Source organism: Camellia sinensis, unplaced genomic scaffold (genome assembly GCF_055761805.1).
Source record: "Camellia sinensis isolate YWXY unplaced genomic scaffold, ASM5576180v1 Unanchor4, whole genome shotgun sequence".
NCBI lineage: Eukaryota > Viridiplantae > Streptophyta > Magnoliopsida > Ericales > Theaceae > Camellia > Camellia sinensis.
Window position 1 is genome coordinate 12,546,518 of NW_028129277.1, and position 20,089 is coordinate 12,566,606.

The window sequence follows — 20,089 nt, forward strand, 5'->3', positions numbered from 1 at the left end:
ATAATCACTTCATCGAATCACATTTGTATTCAATTTGAAACATACATATTTATTTATTTTTATAAAGATGTGATTTGATGAACAAGTTATTGATATTCGATTAATTTGATTTTTTACATGTATATTGTTCTCGATATTTCTTAAAATTTGAACAGCTCAAACCATCAAAATAGGACCTAAAAATATACATGTAACAGTCACCGATGTGTGCTTTATGCATAGTAGTGACACTACATCCTTTATCTTTATGTTTTATTATCATCTATATTTTTACAACAATAACAAAGACCCCCCACAAAATACAACCCCTACAACTCCAAAATGATCTAAACCATTCATGTCACTATCAGACACAACTCTAAAAAAAATTCGAACACATCAATGGTCAATACATCAGTGGGGGTCATGGGGGTCATCTTTTGTGGGGGTCTCAAACATTTTCCATATTTTTAATTTTATTAAAAGAAATGTTAACATAATTATGTCAAAATTATAAAATTTATTGTATTTTTTATAAGTTTCAGGAAAGATTAGTATAATTTACCCTTAAAAAATTGTATAATTTTAAAATTTAGATAAATAAATTAATATTCAGCAATCATAATTAGGTAGGCAAAAAGTAATTTATCCTAAAAACAATGCACTAGAAAGAAGGTGCAGCTTTTCTCCAGTGCAAATCAAATTGAGGGTCTTTTGAGTCTCTGTACCACGAGATTTGTATTGATAATCTGAACTGTTTAATATATAAAACTTTTCAAATATTTCATTTTTTTAAAAAATCACTTTTTCACTTGATCAGATCACATTTAAGTCAACGATAAGTATAATTTCTAAAATAAATTATTTGTACAAATATAATGTGATCAAATAACTATCGATATTCGATTAAAATAATTTTCAGTAATGATAGAGACTCCCACAAAACACAACTCCTACAACCCTCAAAATGATGTCAACCATTCATGTCACTGCCAGACACAATTCAAAAAAAAAAATTTAAACACATCAATAATTAATACACAAATAAAGATAAAGATAGTGAGAGTCCTTTATGAAGATCCAAACATTTTCCAATAATATGTACACAACACACCAATAATAATCAGCGTATTTGGTTTGAGTTTTCTAGATTAACTTTTTTGAAAACTGAGTGTTTTGTTTTTCGTATTTTTTTGTTTTTAGTGAATATTTTTTAAATTTTAAGCATTTTTTTTTTACTTTTTTAGATGCACCTTACTTAGATGTATCTAAAAAAAAATTGTGAAAAAATATTTTAAAAAATTAATAAATATATAAAAATACAAAAATGTATTGAATTCTCATATATATATATATATATATATTTGTATTCTTGGTATTTAGTGAATTTGTAAAAGGTTTTTTTCATATTTTTTTTACTTTTTAGGTATATTTATGTTAGGTATTTCTAAAAATTTTAAAAAATTGCTTAAAATTTTTAAAAAATTCAATAAAAACAAAAAAATACAGAAAATAAGAAAGTAAAATTTTTTGAAAACTGTTTTCAGAAAAATGAAACCAAACAAGCTATTTTTTTTTAACGATTGTGTTTGGATAATAGATTTGAGGTGGGATTTGCGAAGGGAAGGGAAAAGTCGTAAAATAACTATTGTTTTTTTCAGCTTTTAACATTACAAATACATTTACATCCTATTATATCACAATAGTAAGAAATCATTTTCCATATTCTACGTATTAAAAAAGAAGTATGATTGGAAGGTTTGGGCTTTAGAATTCTTAAATTTAAAATTACAAATAAGGAGGGATGGTATAAATTCACATTGTTTTTATTCAATAAGTAAATCACAACTTTGCAAGATATTTTCTTCAAACTTGCAATGTGGTTTATGTGCGCGCAAGCGGTGAACACATATGGCCCCCAAGTGTCCAAAACATGTCCAGTTCTACAAAAATTTAAAAATAATAGGACATGTTTGGCTGTCTACATACTTTTAGTGTCGGTGTGTCTTGGACAAGGCAACCTATAATTTTGTTACTTGGGGCATGCAATAATATCAACCACTAAACTTGCATTCTATGTAATGGCGATCAATGCAGATCTCATAAATAATCTTCTACATGAAACATGTAGTTCTTATTTTTACTGAACCAGGTGTAACATGTGTAGTTCTTCTATGTTTAGTTTTAATTTATACTTCAAGTGGACTTCTAGTTCCTACTTGAGCACAGTGATCTGTTTTCCTGCTGTTTAATTGGGCCTCATATTTGGACCAATTTTCAGACCACATATGTTTTGTTAGCAGAATGAATTCAGAAATTGCTGATTCATCATCTCTGCATCCTGGTAAAGCCTCTGGTGATAAAGCTTCTGCTCCAGCTGTCTCTGGGCAAGATAGTTCTGCAGATGGCTCATCTTCTAGGCTACCTACTTCTAGCATTTCATCTTGGGCCAAAAATATTAAACTTCCACAGCCAGGGCAAGAGGATTCACAGATTGGAAATGCTGCGAAGTCTACCTTTGCTCGTCTTGCCAGTAGTATGGGATTGCATTTACCTGCAAAAGCTTCTGGGAAAAGTGAGGGAGCTGAAGGCACCTCAACAACTGCACAATTAAGTGTTTTAGAATTGTAAATCAAAACACAAAACATGCAGCGGAATAAAATAATCATATCATACCTTTCGATGATAGAACCTCGTGGATAAATCACGTGCTTCCAGAGTCTGATAAATCAATCCCAGCAGTGGGGTGATATTACAATGGTGAATATCACCCACACAAACCACAGTGCAATTGACTTGATCGTTGTATCTTGGGAGAGAGTCAGTTTATGGGTAGAAAACAAAACCTACGTTGTTTTCTCTCTTGGTTACCCATAACCATATATCAGATATTTAATATATTATAATATCTATCCATATCAGTTCAAACTGATAACGTCTGTTTCAAGAGTGGTTATCCTAAATAGGTTTGATTTCAAAATCAAAACCTATTTGGATAAGGATTCAAAATCAAATTTAATGGTCATGCCACATGGGCGCCCATTACTAACATCTCCCACTCGCACATGAGTTGGCATGACACTGCCACATCTCTATCTCAATCTCCCCAAAAACGAACAATCTCATACTAGCCACTGCACCGTGCGACTGCTGAGAACACCTGCATGTGGGAGCTCTATACTAGAAACTCAAAATGAGCCAGCATAGAGACATCAACCCAAAAAGAAAAGAAATAGTGTCTCATATACCCCAGACCCATCTAATTACACCGGTCCAAAAAACATCTCTAATCCCTCAAAAAGAGCATGTTTGACCCTCTCAATTCTTGCAATATATTCACACTCAATTCGCCTCTCATACAGAGCGATGTGAGTTGCCGGCAGTGAATATACAACAGTGGTGTAATACTAGATGATCTTCCCTTTGCACTCATGCCATTTAGTTTAGAATTGACCGCTTTCCCAGTGATGTCCCTTAAGGCCGAATCATGCATGACCGCAGGCAACATACCAAAGTAGCAGAACATCAACCCCTTACCTTATGACATAGTCAAAAGTCACAAAAGGGTACATAAATGAAAGTCATATCAATAATGACACGTAAGACTCACACGGTGAGGAAGCAGGGATCCATTCTCTCACCTCATTACTCGGTCGCCAAGCACATATAGTATGAATACATGCTACGGTGGAGTAACTCTTCCATAAAGAGTGACGTCATACTCGATACACCGTACAGATATTAGTCTAGTCGCTTTCTAGCGCTTAACCCGAATTCTCTATTTGCTCGCCTTCTAGGCGCCAAATGAGATCTCGCATCTGGCTAATCATAACAGGCACAACATGGAAAGTGGGTACTAACATCCATGTTTGGTCCTTAACACGACCTCATCTTGGTTATAACCAAGGCGACATACATAGTGGATGATTTAAGCCTCTCTTGGCTCCGAATAAAAATAAACCACCAGTCTCATCCTTGCTCGCTCCCAAGCGTCAAGGGCGATTGCTCGTGTGAGTGAGCCAATCTTGCCTGCTGACATCATCATTTGCTAATCATTATGACACAAACCGTAATAGTGTCAACATCCCATCATCTCAAAATAAGTGATCGATTTTAAAAAAAATTGACCACAGCTTGCGCAATTATAGATTCCAAACATAAGCCTTATCAGCACCTCTTGCGATAAGTATATACAACGGAATCCACCATGTGCGCCTCACATGAAATGATTTAAGATCACTACCTCTTGCGCAATAACCTCTCTAAAGATATTTTTGGTGACCAATTTGCGTTCATTCTTAATGTGCCCAACTAGCGCAGATGCGCCCAACTAGCGCATTGAATTTTACAAGGAGCAAATTAATATGCTTCTAATAAAGCATTTTATCCACAGTCTAATGAGCAAGGTCAATGTCTAAACAACTCAGTTAACCATTTATCAAAGATAAAACTTATCATGCCGAATACGCCCACATAGCGTACTTTAGGCTCCCACAACAAAGAAAAAATCAAGAAATATAGGTCATCTGTTTCTCCCAAAGACAATCTGAGGATTCACTCAATAGCTAAGGCTCTGGCTTTTACCGATAGGTAAGTCAATGGGTTTGCAATTTTGCATCTAGAATCGTTCTAGGATATTCCTTATGTAAGTCATCGAAGACAAACCGAGAATTTTCCTAAAACAATCCCTAAGGATCGTACATCCGAGCATATGAATTACATCACCCATGTCCATCATATCTAAAATGGAGGACTGCCCACCCTAGGTGGCGACAACCTTATAAATTCCTGGCTCATAATGACTAAGTAAGGAAAAACTTCTTTTGGACCATTGATCATGCCTCAGTGGTCTTCATCGATCATCGTTGCCCTATCATGGCTTGACGAAATCTAAGAACCACTGTTTGGATAACTGCTTTAGGCTGTAAAAGATTTATTGGAACTAGCAACCTTTTTGCGCTCCTAACTTTTCACCATAAAAGCAGAAGGTAAATCCCTACGGATCTACTTATCCAATTCTCTAATGAGAAATCAGGTCACAATGTCCACAAATCAATGTTCCGAACTTATGTCAATTATAGCCTAAGTCAAAATAACCTCACTCCCCAGGAGGAAGTCTTCTCATGGTCTACACTTTCCTCAATGGTGCGACCATTCGGTATCTAGCGAGCCTTATGCCTCAACAATGACTATCCAAATTACGCATAACTTTATAACAGTTTTGCGTCATAATGGAAAGTCAACCAAATTATAAAAAATGGTTAATCCTCAAAGACTTTGTCTTAAACTGCGCAACATTGATCCACTTTCTAAAAACAGGAGACTAGAGCCTTTGGCATTATCCTAGGCTCTTTATCATCTTGCGGAGCAATCATGAATGTTTCCCTCTCAATCACCCAGTGATGACGTGGAAAATTTTCACATTTGCTACCACGCAACTAAGAATGTAGAGTATTCTGCTCTAATGGAGTAATCCATTAGTAGACACATCGCTCCCACTGTCCCTAGGATATTGGAAATTTCTTTCCATTCTCAACTAGGCTACATAGAGCGCTATGCTTGGAATTCTCCATCTTATATAGTTCCGAAAACTCTATTCACGTCACCTTTACTAATAAAACTTTATGTGACTTAGTTACACTACCACAAAGCTGCTTACCTATATGCACATGACCCGGAGGGTTTGCATGACCGCATACAATAATGCGCCACACGACCCTTTGTGTTTACAAGACAGCATACAATAATGCGCTATAGAACCCTAGGTCTTAACTTCGCAATCTTATGAGAAGTAGAATAAAGATAAGCTGCTTAATGGTTACAGATCGCCCATAGATGGCTCTCTGCTAACCCATTACTCAAAATGGAGTGTAAAAACTGATATGGAGGGCACTTAGTTAGGGATATAGGCAACAAACTAGTGCAATTCCCAATTGGGAAACATTTTGCGCCATTATCTACCTAACATTAACAATATTTAATTCCTTATCTCTACTACACCAGTGTGTTGTTGAGTACTAGGAATAATCAATGTTCTAAGCATCCATCTCTCTTCACAGAGTTTTTCTGAAAAAATAACTCAAATAGATACTCGCCACCTTGGTCAAAACTAAAAGCACAAAAAACTCTTATCTAATTGATCTTGACCTCATATGTGCAATGTCAAAAATCATCTCAAAACTTTTGACTTATGGGAGATCAAATAGTCTTGACTCAGATGCGTATCGTAATCTATAAATGTGTCGAGATTGAGGCTTAGCTATTGTACCCTCACACATATCTAGTCACAAAATATCATAGTGGACTAAATGCGCCAAAACAAATGACCTTCTGCGGCTTTCCTACTTATTTGTGCGCACCCATTACGAACAAAGTTACACATTCACATGAGAGCAGGATGTCATAAGCGAGTGGGCCCGAGAAGGCCTACTCAAACCATCGTGTCATCATCTCATTAATGTGATTAAGTATAATAAGCCACTGGTTCATGACCAATGTCATAAACTAATTCCAATCATCTTAATGTGTGAGTTCTCGAAGACAAGTTTTAAAAGTTTAGGCCCAACTAGGTAATGACTCACGACTAAGTCATATTCACTAGATCATAAAAAGGATGTCATGGAGATATCAACTGCGCCTAAGTCGCAAATTTAACTAGTAAGTGCTAATCCCCTGCACCTTCAAGTCAATTTTATTCTCCATACACTTTAATACATCTAGTTGAAAGATGACGATACTCCTGTTGCCATCTCTATTTCTCGCTTCATAGTTACTTGCAATTAATTCTACTATCCACAAGAAGGAGAGAATAAGCTATCAACTATGATAGCTCCTGAAGTAACTTAAGCGCGAATTAGGCTAAAGAGTCTAATTCAACACAATGCTCTTACAAGCGATGCGTTAAATTCTTAGAGTCATAACAACCTTGTCAGCCTTAACCTTTTCATTACTATGCTGCAACGTTTGCGCTTAGTGGTAAATGTTATTCAAAACGTTAGCCTAGTAAAGGAATCACACAAAGAAGCACCTCATCCATGTTTCACACTCAAGTGTGGAAACAGTAAGTGTCCACACTTAGACAAGTTGGCAATGCTAATAGATTTTGCAGCCACTAAGCGCTAATCTTTTCACTCAGTGTTAATAGATTTTGCAGATTCTAAGCGCTAATCTTTTAACTTCACGTGATATTTCAACGCACACTATTATAGTGCATGAAATTTCGCTCAATCCACTCCCAATAATTGGGTAGAGAGCAAAACACTGCTCGTACTGGCTACTCGTCTTACACTTAATGACTAATTTATTTAAGCTCGCATTTCTTGGATGACGTGACTCTTGAATGTTACTTCATCCAATGATGTAACATTATTTACAAGTCAAATTACAAAGTCAATCCGCGCAGCTCATTAGTCAAGATCATATACAGATCTATTGAGGGCTTACTAATTTCATAACTCCAAAACTCGCCAACCAAAACTATGTATCGTGCCGCTAACTATAGCGCACACATTAGTTTTTATTGTGCCAAACAAGGCAACAAAAACACGGCGATTTTGAGTCATGTTTCCTTACTTTGGCTCAATTAAGGTTTGACCTAAAGTCTCCAAGACTTTTTCTCATCTAAAGAATGGGATTAGTTTGTTCATATTTGAACATCTCTACTAAGTTTAGGTCAACCAAATTAACTTCCATAAGCTAAATCAATTTAGAGAGAAATTCGCATTGGGATTAATTTGATTAGCATAATATAATTTTGCCGCAAAAATCTAAATTAAATAGTGACAATATTACACAAGTCGCAAGATCGAAAATCCGCTATGCTCGTAATCATCTCTTGCGCCACAAGTGACAATTATCCAAAATTTAGTTTAATTTATGCGCAAAATATTGGTTTTCGGGAGTTAATCTACAAAGATTTCTCTCAACCGAATAACCTCCCACTGACTATGGCATATACAAAGCATGATAAATTCCATACAATAGCATTTTAATGTAAATCTACAAATAACTCATGCTATATTTATTTAATAATGGAATTCTAATAAATAAATAAATAATCATGCTCTTCTAATTTCAACATATTACAAATCCAAAAAAAATATGCTGTATTCAATATTCAGATTATGCCATAATTAAAGTGTACATTGTTCTGAAATATTCTGAAATTTTTCTGAAATATTCTGGAATTTTAAATGACTAATAAATACACATAAAATTAGAAATAAAAAATCCAGAAACTGATAAAATGAGACAATATTACCAGTAGATATTAAAACATTTCAGAAGTCCACAATAAAAATTTCAACCCCATAAAATTATTTATGCAATACCAGCATCATTTTAAAGCATAAAAAATGAATTATTAACACAGAATAAATATTTTTTATTTTCGTAAAATTTTCAAAATTTTACAGAATGTAGAAAAATTAATTCTGAGTCTAAGGGTACCAACCATGCTTAAAACAAAGCTATAACGAATAAATTATGGCCAATTAACGCAATTCAGAATTAAAAAACAAACAAACAGAGCCTTAGAGCCAAGCCAGCGCGGAAAAACGGCTCGGCTCGGCTCGGCGCCGCTCAGCGCAAGTCGGCTCAAGGATCGGCTCGGCGCGCGGCTCAGCCTCGGCTCGGCGCGCGGCTCTAGCACGCGGCGCGCGTGCGGGCGCGGACGGCGCGCGTGCGTGGACAGCACCGCCGACGCGCGCGTGATGGCGCGTGCAGGCGCGTCAGCATGGCATCCGGCGCGTGTAGGCGCGTGGGCGCGCGTGGGCGCGCGTGGCTTCGGCGTGGTGGCGCGTCAATGCCACGCGCCGCCTTCCAGGGTACTGACAGTTCCGATTTTTGTACTGCCGGACTCCTTTTTCCAAAATAAAATCATTTATGCTCTTAAAAATGACATTAATGATCATAAAAATAAAATATTTTGGATCTCTACATCTTTTATAAATATACACATGATAAAAGAAAGCACGAAAATATCCATCATTGGCTCTGATACCAATGTAAATCAAAACACAAAACATGCAGCGGAATAAAATAATCATATCATACCTTTCGATGATAGAACCTCGTGGATAAATCACGTGCTTCCAGAGTCTGATAAATCAATCCCAGCAGTGGGGTGATATTACAATGGTGAATATCACCCACACAAACCACAGTGCAATTGACTTGATCGTTGTATCTTGGGAGAGAGTCAGTTTATGGGTAGAAAACAAAACCTACGTTGTTTTCTCTCTTGGTTACCCATAACCATATATCAGATATTTAATATATTATAATATCTATCCATATCAGTTCAAACTGATAACGTCTGTTTCAAGAGTGGTTATCCTAAATAGGTTTGATTTCAAAATCAAAACCTATTTGGATAAGGATTCAAAATCAAATTTAATGGTCATGCCACATGGGCGCCCATTACTAACAAGAATCATTGACGAAAGGTTTTGTTGACTCCTCTCCTAGTGCAGTGAAAGCGGTCCAAGTTAAGGCACGCCATATTGTCTCTCAAAACAAAAGGAGATATCAGGTAGCTTACTAATGACACTAGTGCTGAGATTATAAAATATTTTTTCTGAACTTCAGTTAAGATTTTTTGTTAATAAAATTACTCTTCCTGTTTCATATATGCCCATGAACTGTTTAGGTATTCATCACCAGTCACCTTGTTCGAATAGTTGTCTGTAATCCGTGCTTAATATTTTGTGTTATTCACATGGGTAATTGTATCTTTATTTGTGTATATATGTATATATAATGATGGGAACTTGTCTTGGATTTTACTGTCGGCTTTTCCTTGTTTTGATCTATAAACAAATTAGTTGATTGAAAAACTACTTCCAACTGAAATGTTACAAAAAGAAATATGTGATCCTTTAACCAAAAGAACTATTATATTTTTTGAAGTTGTATCTAATGAAGTAATTTCTCATGTCACTGTCAGTAATAATCCTGCTTTGACAGCATATGACTGTCAAAATAAATTACCCTTTCAAGTGATGAAACAACTCTAGCATCCCGCATTTCACCATCTTGGTTGGCTAGATACTTGATAGGTAAATATGGAATTAGCCCAACAGCCCTGCAAGCCCACACGATCTATCTTGAGCAAAATTAATCCTTACAATGGAACTCTTGTTTAAATTGACCTCAAGACTGGACAACACTTTAAAAATTCTCAATACAGAATTAAAGTAAATGTAGCGTTTACTCATCTCAAGCTACAGTACAGTTTGTTATCTTTAACCAAAAGTAAGCTAAGATTTTGACCTTAGTAAGCAAAGCTCTACAAGCATTTTAAAGATATTAGCTTTACAACAAGCCAATATTTTTGACATGATGGCCATTTAATATGCTTAGAAATAGATGTGATCTTTCATTGTTGTTGGCTTGATACATTACATTTTTGGGTATTAAGATGTCACAGATTGATTCTATCCAAAAATTATATGGCATACTTCAAATTTTTTAATTCTGAAGATTTTAAGTTCTTTGTTTTTTTAATGGCGTTTCGTCACTTTTGTGTAATCAAATAGCATTATAACATTAAAGTTAATCATTTCATGCATTTTCTCAATGGTCTATATTACTTCTTTGCTTAATATAACTCCTTTTCAATTAAGATGTCACTGATGAGATCCAACTTGATAATGCCCTGGTTTTTCAGGAAGGAGGATTTGATCTAGATATGACTTATATAACTGAGAATATAATTGCTATGGGATTTCCTGCTGGTGATATGAGCTCTGGATTTTTTGGATTTGTTGAGATAAACAAATAATATGGCTCGTGTCAGATTTAATCTGATTATTGACAAGTATATAAATTTATATTAATACCGTCTTAGAAATTTGATGCAGGGTTTCTATCGCAATCACATGGAAGAAGTGATCAAGTTTTTTGAAACTCATCATAAGGTAAACATCTAAATTTGAATTCAAAAGTAGTACGTTTTGACATTATTTGACTTTGGGTTAGGATTCTTGTGACAATTATAGAAGGGCTGTTTGTGACCAAGGGTGTTCCTCAAGTTCATAATATTGTTATGGATATGGTCCTGAATTTCTTGGATGGATCTGTGGTCTTATTGCATTTGGTATTTTTGAGCTTTCTACTTCCTTAGACTGCTGCTACATGATGTCATGGTCAATACACCTTTCTATCTTCAGTGGAAAATGCCATTCGAATGAAGGCGCTTTTTGATGTTTGTGGGCTCATTTTCACTGCATATATCATTTGTTATTTACTCGGAATTCCTGATATCTACAATTAACCTTTTATATGCAGGGAAAATACAAAGTATCCAATCTTTGTTCGGAGAGATTGTATGATGCTTCATTATTTGAAGGGAAGGTGCGATTTTCACCATCATTTATCTTTTGAGCATTTTCACTGTATTCAAAACTAATTGTAGCCTTAACTAAATATCAATAGTGGTTAATCCTAGAGCTCCAAATTTTAGCTTTTTAGCATGCCCATTGTGTTGAATAACAATGCTTAGTTGCTTCATTTTTTTTATTCATTATCAGTAAGTTGGTCTCATTGCTCCTAAATCAGACCAAGTTCTGAATTGTCTTGAATACTGATCTGATTATGTTGCAGCTTGTTATCTTGTACAATGCACATTAAATTTCTCTTTGACGCATTTGTATCGAGTTTCCCAATTCCATAAAAAAGTGTTTGATTCCCTTCTTTTATATATATATATATATGGTTATGAAATTGAAGATTTTTCCGTATTATTGGAAACTAGATCCTCATATTGGTGCTTAAAAACAAAGAACATAAGTTATTCCAAACTAAAAGACAAATTTAGGAGTGTCCTTGTGTTGCTGCTAAGTGAAGCAAACAGCCCCCACCCCCCCCCCCCCCCCCCCTCTTTTTTTGGACAAAACAGGAGGAAAGTGATTTTATAACTTCTTCCCTGTTTTATTTGCCTGTGTGTTTTCCAGGTTGCATCTTTCCCATTTGATGACCATAATTGCCCCCCCGATTGAACTCATAACTCTGTTTTGTCAAAGTGCTTACACATGGCTAAAGGAGGACATTCTGAATGTTGTAGTTGTTCATTGTAAAGCCGGTATGGCAAGGACAGGATTAATGATCTCTAACCTCCTCCTCTTTCTTAAGGTGAGATTTACAAGTCAGAAGCATGAAGATGCTGTTCTTTGTGTTTAGATGGAAAATTGTTATTCGTAGTGGTTCTATGTGTCACCATTTTTATAACATTGTTATTACCCTGTTTTGCTTCCTTCTACAGTTCTTCCCAACAGCTGAGGAGTGCATTGAGTACTATAACCAGAAATGATGCCTAGATGGAAAGGGTCTAATTCTTCCAAGCCAAATTGTTAGTCAACTACTTTGATTGAATCTTGTAATTACATTACATTTCTTTAATAACTTCTCATATTTTTTTATTTTTCCAGAGATATGTAAAGTACTTTGAGCGCCTTTTAACATACTTCAATGGTGTAAATCAACCTGGACTAGGTACTCTTCTAATAATCTTTCCCTAAATATGTCATTTTGATCTTTGAGAATGTACTAAAGTTACTCTTCATAGGTGCATGCTTAGGGGATTTCGGCTCGTCAACTGCCCATACTGGATTAGGTCTCCTGTAGCAATCCCGGTTTCGATCCTTCTTTTATGTTTTGCCACTTCGACTGGGCCGGTCGGGGGTCAAGGGGGCAGCGCCCCTTCGTGGGTCCAAGGGCAGCGCCTTGGCGGGGGTCGAGCTGCCAGGTTAGCTCGCGGGGGTCTAGGGGGCAGCGCCCCTTGGCGGGGTTGAGGGGTAGCGCCCCTCAAAACAAAAATGCAAGACGCATTCGAAGTTGCTTGTTAGCTCGAGCGTCCATTTCCCCGCTCGAGCGGAGAATGTTTGGTTCCTGCACTTTGACCTGTGTCTGCAAAAATACTGGGAGAGCGTATTTCATGCTCAAGCGTAGGGTTTCATGCTTGAGCGGGGATTTCCACGCTCGAACGGACCGTGCTTTATCAGGTCGCGAATGCTGCTTTTCAAATCACTTTTTGCAATCCTCTCTCTCTCTAAAACTCAGAAATATCCAGATCTAGAGCCTCACTCTCTAGAAACCATCTTCTTCCTTTGATTTCTTCAAATCCATTGGGATTTTGGCGATAGTTCCTTCGCTAAAGTTGTGTAATTTCTCGAGGGCTTTGTTGTGTGCGGTGGAGATCAAGTTTCATCGTCGTTGATTTTGGGGTTTCAACTCTTTTCTTCTTCTACACTTGAGGTAGGGATTTTCTACACTCTAGTATGGTTTTTAGCTTAGTTATTTGCTATTGTGTACAGATGATGAGATTTGGTTGTGGTTTGGACAAATCTAAGATTTGGGTATAAAATGAAAAGAGGGGTTTTGATGTATATGAGATAAATGATGTTTGGGGTTGAATATAAACTCTTGGTGTACCAAAATAGTTGATTTTGGATATTTGGGTTATTATTGGAAAAAGGAGGATTTTTGCCCTAAATTGAATAAATGATTATTTTGTATAAATAATTGGAATTAACATTGAATATGTTAAATTGGATGATTATTGATATAAATGGTGATATTGGATATGTATTATCTCACCTATGGAAGTTTTGAATAAACTATTAAATCCGAGATTGAATATTTGTTTAGAGATAAATGAATTAGGCTATCGGTGGAGGATAGCTATGATTGTTGTAGAAATTGCACGAAGATTAGGCGATTTAATGCTAATCAAATGTTGGTTGTCATTGCATATGACTATGTCTATAAATGCACTGTATATGTATGTTTATTTGGGAGGAGAAAGGGGATGGACTCCATTGAAAGCAAGTTGGCCGGAGTGTCCTAGGTGAAAAACTCAAAAATCATATATATACATGGGTGCCGATTCCCGCGGACGAAATATTTGTAAAATGACATATTTGAGAAAACATACATGGGTGCCGATTCCCGCAAACGAAATATCTGTAAAATGGCATATTTGAGAAAATATACATGGGTGTCGATTCCTTCGGACGAAATATCCGTAAAATGACAGATTTGAAGTGTTTATATGTGTTTTGCATAATTGAAAACCATTGAGTTGTAGTCTCATTTGGCTGTTAAAAGATAATGAATTTAACTCATGAATTGAGTAGTGTATATGAACTGGAAATGAATAGATGGAACATGGAATAAGATTGGCCTCAGTGACATATGGATATGTAGGCCTTTTGGATGCTTCCATATCGGTATTGTTTATATACGTGGTATTTATACCTTTGCTAAACTTCATAAATTGTGTTAGATTATTTCTACTGGGCTGTTAGCTTACCCTATACGGGAATATCATTTTCAGGTGCAGGTGAGGTGTTACCTCCAAGGCAATAGCATGGATGGACTCTCGGGAAGCAAGAGTTTCCTGTTTATGCTTTATGTGTGCATGTTTGTTATTTGTAAAGCTAAGGGTGTGAGAACCCGAATATAAAAATTAAGTAAATAATTAAATAATAATATTACAATCTCAAATATTTTGGTGGTGAATTCTAAGGTGCAAATTAAATATTATTGAAGGATCTTTTAATTAATTTTAAACTTAAAATAAATTTATGGTGAAAGTCTTTAATTTAGAGGCAAGATTTATTATATAAAATAAATAAATAAATAAATTTAAGTGCCAAATTAGTAAGCATATTTTGATCTAGTAATAGTTATATTTTATTTAAATTAATGGGTTAGAAAATAAAATAATATTAAGAGATAATAATTTAGGGCCTTTTGTTTAGATATATAAAGTAACCCTAGGTTGCCTAACACAATATATAACAACACTAGGGTTCCTAATCAACACTATAACAGCAGCCACAGTAGCCACAGGGAGAGAGAGAGTTTGAGAGAAAAGAAGAAGAAAAGAAAAGGGGATTGCAAACAAGGAGTAATTTTTGGGTATGTAGTAGGTCTTTATCTTTCTTCTTCCTTTTGGTTTTGTTTTTATCCTTATTCCATTATTATTTTATTCATTCATGGAGGTTGTGGTAGGTTTATATATTTTGTATATATATATACTGTTAAGAAATTTGAGGAGTTAAATTCATGTATAAAGAATGGGTATTATTCTTAGTTAAGAAATTCTGCGCATAATCACGAACTTTAAAAATCAAGAAACCATATCAAACGGATGAATTTTAATCTGAAATTTTTACAGTAGATCAATTACATATTGAATTGGATATCTGATTTTTTTCATAATTTTTGGGAGTCGAAATCCATATAAATTGAGGTATTCAAATCTGTCCAGGAAACCAGTCCGAAACAGTAAATTCGGGAGTGTTGTTCTCTTTGGGTATAAATCCAAAAATTCTCAAATTAGTGTCATTAGAACCGGTTACGAGTCTAGTTTCGTACGTTTTTAGCCTTGCATTGATTGCTCTTGTATATTAAGAGAACCGTCAATTTCTTTAAAGTGCTGCAGAAAACAACCTGTTTGGATATTATAAATTGTAGATAATTATTTTGATAAGAAAATCAAGTGAAACCAATTGGGTTTGAAACTTAGGATATATTAGTTGATATCTGGAGGTTTTTGGAATTTTTCAAATAGCGTGGAGTGGGTTTTGTAATTTTCAAAGTTAGCGAATAGGTTGGGAAGGCTTGTTTGAAATTCTGTTTTATCTTAAAGTCACAATTAATTAAGTTTTGACCGGAACCCATGTCTTGGGTGATTTTAGACCTTGGAGAACATGAACTTAGATAATATTTAAGAGTAACGGTGAGTTGGGTTGAGCCGTGTTAGTGCGCTTTAGTTTGGGGTTACTTAGTTCATATTCTTTAGTATTTTTAAATTAGTAGTGACGTGTAGTTTTCATATTGGTTCAGGGCACTAGTTGGACTTTCATACTCTATTCGAGGATTATATTATTTCGTTTCCAGGTGAGTAGTTTCATGCTACATATTTTTATAAATGTTCCCCTACCCTAAACTATTGGAAAATTAAATTGTTGTTTTAAGACTAAACTGTTTTGATAAATTATTATATTATTAATGGAATCAAATTATTTTTAAAACATGTGTGAACTTGACATACTGTAAACTATTTGTTTTGGTCTCATGTTTATAATGATGAACTACCATGTTTTGCGAAACTGATGTGTATTGATTATTGGGACCATGTGTGTATTTAGTCCAGGGAAATTATTCCACTGTGTGTGGTGACTCTGGCCACTAGGGAACAGATCCGGGTTGGGCCGTGATGACTCTAGTGCTCAACGATTGTAAGGAAAAGACCTTTAAAAATAACTAGGTGACCTTCAATCGGATCGTCTTTGAGAAAAGGCCCAGGTGCCACCCTGAGGATGACTCTTAGATCGGTATTGGATCCAACGGGGCTTATAGCCTTGAGAATTGCGTGGCAGATTATTTGTTTTTATTGGTACCTAGAAAATTATTGGTGTTCATGTTATAATCTGTTTTAAGTGGAAAATGTTGTTTATCATGTTCTTGCGAGACATGAGTATTTTAAGTGTTGAATTGTGGAACCTTCTTTTTGAAACAGATTGTATTTACCAAACTGTATGCCAATCTAGTTTCTGTGATATATATCTTATTTTGGAATTGAGCCATGTTTTCAAAACTGTATTTACTATCCATGTTGCTACTCACTGAGCTATCAGCTGACTTAGTTGTTTACCATTTCCAGGTGTTAAAAGGACTTAGAGTGGACTCATGGCGTAGCGGGGACTCAATTGCATGGACCTCTAGGGCATTTATTTAATTTGTTTTAGGTTGCTTTGTCGAGTTTTGTGCATACATTGTGGTTGGATTTTATTTAGAATTATTTTATTTTGTGGGCGGTTTGTGTTCCATTTAGTATATATATGTTTTTAGGAAGTTGGTTATGACTTGTTTTTCACTTGTGGTATGTCACTGGATTGAGTGTTGATTTATTTATTTCTGGGCTATCATCACATTTATTCTTTATGGTTTTGGGTTCATGTTTAGGCTTACGTGTGCGTTGGGCTAAGTCCCTGTGGGCCACGGCCGGTCATGTCCGGATTTGGGGTGTGACAAAGGGCTTAAGATGTAATGAGTGAGATTCAATTTGTGTAACCAAGCAATGTCTTGGAAAGATGAAAGCCTACAATGCATTTAATTGTTTGTTAAACAGTGAACTATGATATAAGAAAGTATGTTGTTTCTCATATTTATTCCGCATATGAGTTATCTTTATTGTAATATTTTGGGGGCGTTACACCTTCCATCACTATAACTGGTCATAACGGTAATCCATGACACCCCTTCCTACTCTTTCTTTTCTTCCCAAGTGCCATTGACATTTGAATCTAAAGAAATAATTAGTCTTACATTTATTTTATGGGTCCATTATCAGTTGGCAAATTTCACTTTGGGTGCCTTTGTATTGCTTTGGCTACAATCCAACAAGTTGTCATAATTTATTTTGCAATTGTTGTTTATATATTTGTTTTCAAGAGCTTTTTACTACTGTTTTTTGCACTCGTCTTTCCCTAAGCACTTGATTTGTACATAGTTATGTTCAAGCATAGGGGGTGACATGGTAGATCAAATATGGAGACGAGGAAGAAGCTAGTTAAGATTCAAAACCCAAAAGAGAGTCCAGTTATTTGTTATTTATTTATTTAATAAATAAATAAAGAACTAGAATTATTTTTTATTCAACTTGGAGTCCACACTGGGATTTAGGGAGAGATATTTTAGGCTAATGAATTAGCGACAGCTTTGAAACTAATGCACTTTTTTTGTTGGCTAAGTCCTGAAAGGCTGAGTTTGACTATTTATTGGGGAACTTTTTGAAGCCTAGACCATTTTATGTACCTACACTTTGCCATGTTTATTTTTATATGTCACTTTTTCAAAGTTGTCTCGTGAATGCATGATTTATTGTCGTTAAGCCTGAAGGTGAGATGAGATTTATCTTTGAAATAAGAGTTTCATTGGCTTAAAATTCGAGTTTAGTTGTCATTCTAGTTTTGATGTGTTTGTTTGTTTCTCTTTTTGGATTTTTACTGAAAAGAAACTAAAAATAAACTGAAAGTCTACTTAAGAAATTTGAACTCTGATGTCACTGTTGAAAAGGCTATTCACAATATGCCATTTTTACTGTTTCACTTCTTCTTCTTCTTCTTCTTCTTCTTCTTCTTCTTCTTCTTCTTCTTTTCCTATGTGGCTATCTCATACATGCACATTTTCACTACTATACAGGAATTCTATTCTCAACGAAAAAACATCCAAAAACGAAGGATCTAATGGTAAATATTCTTTCAATTCCAATTTTTTTTTTCAAAGTGAGTAAATTTTTGGATTGATTTGTTAATATATTTGTAGTAATGTATTATTTTGTTTGTTCATGTGTCTCAACTTGTACATATGTTTCATTTTTGTAGCCGGAAGATTTTTGGATCCGTGCACCAAAAAAAGGGATTGTGGTCTTTGCCCTACCGGGGGAACTTGGTCTGACAGAGTTGAGTGGGGATTTCAAGCTCCATTTTCATGATCGCCAAGGTGATTTCTACTGGTCTCTAGACCTTCTTTCTTCTTTTGTTTCTGTTACTTGCATTCTTAACCATAAATAGCATATAATTTCGATCCAGATATGCCTAGAATGCCAAGGAAAGATAAATCTTTAGGTTCATTTATCAACTTTGTCCACCAATGAATGAGTATGCATATTTTCCCTTGTCATTTCAAGTGTCACTATAAATATCGCTCTCTTTGTCAGAAGAAATTGATATGCAAACCATTAGGTTCTTTCCAAGGCCTCAATTTCTACTAGGAATGCAGATTTTACATTTCATTCATTCATTTTTTCTTTTAAATTTTTATTTTTTCTGTTTGTTGAATACAACAATGATGGAAAACAGAACTATGATATACGATTTGGATCTTGATGCGTTTGACAAGGTAAATAGTGCACCCTTCATGTTGTGACACTTTCAGTTCATGATCCATTATGATATTTTCCACAACATATCTGTGAATTTTTTTCTTCTTTGTATGTGTTGTTTAAATGTGAGAGAAGTAGACGTATTAACAGTAGATCTTTTCTCCCTCTCGTCACTTGCTTTTTAGCTTTTATTCACTCAGATCCGAGGTTCACTGATTGTGTTTTGCAAAGGAAAATTCCTCCCCGGGATTCCAGCTTGAAATCGTGATGATAGACTACGACGGTTCTATTCCAATAAAGAAAAAAGCTGAATAGCTGAGCAAGGGATCTGATGGAAGAGTGGGAAATTCTCCTTCGTCAAGTGACGGAGTGACCACTACTCCCAATCAAAGTAATGTTTCTGAAAACCAAGACAATGACGATGATGTATTCTCTGACAGTGATGGACAGGAAACCGTGTCTTCAAAGAGTAGTCAAGCTCGAGCAGACTCTGGAGCTGGACCTCATGCACATCTTGAATCTGGCCCAAGAGTGGATCATCAAATGACGGCTCTGTCACTCAGCAAGGAGTCTAGGCAGAGTAATGTGTCCAATGAAGCGAAAATTGATGGGGCTGGGAGATTGGAGTCGGGAAGGATGAGTGACGACATCAAAGCAATTGCAGCTGATGCTTGTGTTTTTACTTTTGGAGATGATAAAGATTTTGAAAGCGAGTGAAGTACCATTGAGATTCATCTAGTGAGTACATTTGTGTTCCAAACTCTTGTAGTTGAACAATTTGGAAACAATTTTTCACTTTTGTGTCTTTATTCTTCCTGCTTTAGGTGGGAAAGTATTTACATTGAATCTATTGAATTCGTTTATATTTTTTGGTCACATTGACTCTCTTCTTTGCAAGTTAGCATAGATCATAACAGTTTGACCCCGCACCCAACTATTTTACTGTATTAAAAATTTGCTCTGAAAGTTCTATAGTGAAAACTCAGAGGCTTCTGTTGCTAGTACTGCTATGTTAGGCTTGGTTAAGATGAAAATGGTAAAAAGTGGAAGAAAAAAAAAAATCTAAATTTGTTTAGTAGGAAAATGGTGAAATTTGCAAGAAAATTAATTTTCTTATACAACTCATAATAACATAGGAACTGAAAAAACACTGATGTCATTACCATTCAATCTTGCTGGAAGGATAAGATCAACACAAAATGATGAATGACACAA

General features: G+C 35.4%; 1 pseudogene across 1 annotated transcript; it reads left to right on the plus strand.

Moving 5' to 3' along the window:
* The first annotated feature begins 9,414 nt into the window (after window positions 1–9,414).
* LOC114286375 (phosphatidylinositol 3,4,5-trisphosphate 3-phosphatase and protein-tyrosine-phosphatase PTEN2A-like) lies at window positions 9,415–19,750 on the plus strand (annotated as a pseudogene). Its single transcript, XR_014358817.1, has 10 exons — window positions 9,415–9,511; window positions 10,842–10,898; window positions 11,269–11,334; window positions 11,934–12,111; window positions 12,242–12,328; window positions 12,408–12,471; window positions 15,832–15,885; window positions 16,652–18,239; window positions 18,375–18,492; window positions 18,852–19,750. The product of XR_014358817.1 is annotated as a phosphatidylinositol 3,4,5-trisphosphate 3-phosphatase and protein-tyrosine-phosphatase PTEN2A-like (transcript).
* The last annotated feature ends 339 nt before the right edge of the window (window positions 19,751–20,089 follow it).